The 3,002-nt window shown below is 37.3% G+C and overlaps 1 long non-coding RNA gene across 1 annotated transcript; it reads left to right on the forward strand.

Moving 5' to 3' along the window:
- Positions 1-1,581: 1,581 nt before the first annotated feature.
- On the forward strand, positions 1,582-2,449 carry LOC110917922. The gene is made up of 2 exons (XR_002580949.2): positions 1,582-1,939; positions 2,040-2,449. It is a non-coding gene; the product is annotated as an uncharacterized LOC110917922 (long non-coding RNA).
- Positions 2,450-3,002: the final 553 nt, after the last annotated feature.

Here is a 3,002-nt window from a genome sequence, read left to right on the forward strand (position 1 = left end):
TCTTTAAATGAGCATAACTTGGGTTACGATTAGGGTTACAGGGCCCACTAGCAACAAATAGAAACGTCTTAATGAGCCGGATCGTGTGGCAAACCCAACAGACCCAATTTCCTTGATTTAAGGATCCGATTTTGTCAATTAAGATTTTCCCTGATTTTGTCAATTAAAATTTTCCCCAATTTCATGTATTTTCATTTTTATTTGGAAGTTAAAAAAATTGTCAAACCAACCAAATTTTAAAATGAGTAAAATGCCAAAATGGTCTATGAGTTAAGGTCACTTTTGTCACTTCAGTCAAAAAATGAAACTTTTTGTATCTGGGTCCTTGAGGTTTCATTTGTGTTGTCATTTTCATCCCATTAGCAGTCTAGTTAGAATTTTCTGTTAACTTCTCCCTTTTTTTGTTGTTTTCCTCGTCTAATTAAAATATATTATGACATAAAATGATGATTATACCCTTCATCAAAATGAGGTAACCGACAAAAAAGAAAGAAGTTAACAGAAAATTCTAACCGAGTTTGCTAGTTGACAACAAAAATAAAACATAATAGGTGGTCTCCTCTCCTTATGTTCTCTCCCAAACCTAATATCTCCACCTGGTGTTTCTCTATTGAACAATTGGTCGGTCATGCTGTATATGATAGATTTGTTGGTTTTGTTTTTACGTATACATGAACAATTGATTATTGTGTATACACAATTGGAGCTTTTAGTTTGAACTTCAGGTTGTAGCGTACTGATCTGATCTGATGGTAATGTATTATTGTAACTTGATGAATTAGCATTTAGATGTATAGTTGAATAAAGCTTGAGATAGTTGGATAATATTACTTCTATAATCATTATTATTATTGCAGCTAATACCTGCTTTATTAAAATCTGATTGTTTTGATCCCAAATACTTGAAAAGGCATACATATATTTTCCAAACACTAGTTAAAATTTGATTCAATGCAAGGCACACTCAAGGTGCAAAGGGTGACCCTTGTGCCTGCCTAGGCGAAAGGCGCTTAAAAATAAGCGAGGTGCATAGCATAAAAATACCATTTATTAGCTAGGGTTTTAGATATGTTTTAGGCTTGTCTAGAGCTAGAATGCTAGATTAAGCTACTTCCTGGCCATTTTTGATGGTTTAGTCCAGTTTGCCTGAAATTTGCAGAATTTTGCCGGAATATACAGGATTTGGCTCTCGCTTAAACGCTTCAGAGGGCCTGGATGGCAGCAAGGCGATTTCACTCCACCTTGCCTCGCCTAAAGGCCTAGGCGTGGCCCGAACATGCTCTCAGAGTATGGAACCAAGAAGAAGTTAGGGGTTGCTTATTAAAACTACGTATCTGCTTATTATATTTTGGTAGAGCTGATAAGCAGTTGTGATTGGCTATCCATGTTTCTTGTCTGATTATTTGAGGGGAATGAGCAGTTTTTGCTTATTTGAAACTGCCTATAGAGTAGTATATGGTTTTAAAGAGCTGTCCCATAAAAGACCCTTTTTAATTCTTTCAAAAAAAAAAAAAAAAGAAGAAGAAAAGTCAACTATGTAAATTGAAAGTCTCATCGGTAAGTCTTTCCATTTGTAGGTAGGGAAGTTAGTTTAACGGAGAAGCAAACCAATTCACTAACTGAACAAATCGACTTCAGATTGATTGATGACGTGTTAACAATAGGGGTTGGCGAAAATCCACCTGGACCGAAACACCAATCTGGAAATGGAACCTACTTTTGCCATTTAGTTCCAAGTTATAGATTTTTTAACGTTTGGGTTTCTATTTCCTTATTTTGTTAATTAAATTTCCATTTTGTTCATTTTAACCGATGCCTAAAACTATATATTCTGGTCATAATTTGATTGAAAAATGTAGGGTTGATGTTGCTGTGGCTATCTAATGGATGACGCTGTTCATTGTGCTTGTAACATGACCCTCTACTTCAGCCATTTCCGGTTTTCATTTTCCATTATTTGTCTCGATATTTTTATTCCTATACATTTAAGAACTTCTAGTCGTTATGGTTAATAATAATTATCGGTTTTGAGAACGCAGATTACATTTGTAGTCCAAAAGTAGTAAAGTGTTCCAAATCAGCCGAGAAGTGCAACGGTTTTGATCGCGTGTGTCTTTTTAGCCAGTCTGGCATTCAGGGATTATGTCTGCATACTAAAGTTGAAATGCTTTGATATAACTACTGTACAGTTGTGACCCAAGCTGGACTGTTTGTGTCCAATCATTTACATGAAGCTCCATCCAGAGAATACTTGATTTCAATGGCATATGAGCTCATGATTGTCATCTGTCAATGGATTGGATTGGCCATGCAATGGATGGCACATGCCTCAAAAGGGAAGCTTTTCTTTTTCTTTTTTTAACAACCTACAGATTGTTGAAGATTGCTCAAGTTATAATAACTGCTTGGCTGTTTGCTTTTAGTTTTGTTAGAATTCTTTTCATGGTTATGACAGTTGGTGTATCACCTGCACTATTTCATGATTCGCTAATGGATCTTATGGTGCAACTGCTAAGAGTGTAGTGAATTGGCTAGGGGTGTTGAATGGGTTGTGTTTGTGGGTTGGTGGGTCGAACCCGAACACAAGATTATGCGGGTCGACACAAACATGACTTGTTAACACCGGATTTTTTTCTTTCTTTTTGCACATTGATAACCTAAGATTACAAATCATAACAAAGAAAACTAATGTATAAAGTATATAACTAAAAAGTTCAACGCGTCAACCCACAAAACTGTCATGTTGACCTGTACATGAACCGGTTAGCTAAACATGGTTTCAGGCTAGACCTGGACCCATTTAAACTAGTTATGCGAGAAATTCACACCGAGCAAGTAACTTAGACCATTAGCAAAGGGGGGGGGGGGGGGGACGCGTGCCACTCTCTTCCACATCGGCTTTTCTCTCCAGCTCCCAAAGGCCTCCCCCCTCCATATTTCCCGCCCTTCCTCACGGATATTTAACTCCCTCTCTTCTCGCTACACCCACCCGTCTTCTCTCC

The sequence above is a fragment of the Helianthus annuus genome, chromosome 16, assembly GCF_002127325.2.
Source record: "Helianthus annuus cultivar XRQ/B chromosome 16, HanXRQr2.0-SUNRISE, whole genome shotgun sequence".
NCBI classification, from domain to species: Eukaryota; Viridiplantae; Streptophyta; class Magnoliopsida; order Asterales; family Asteraceae; genus Helianthus; species Helianthus annuus.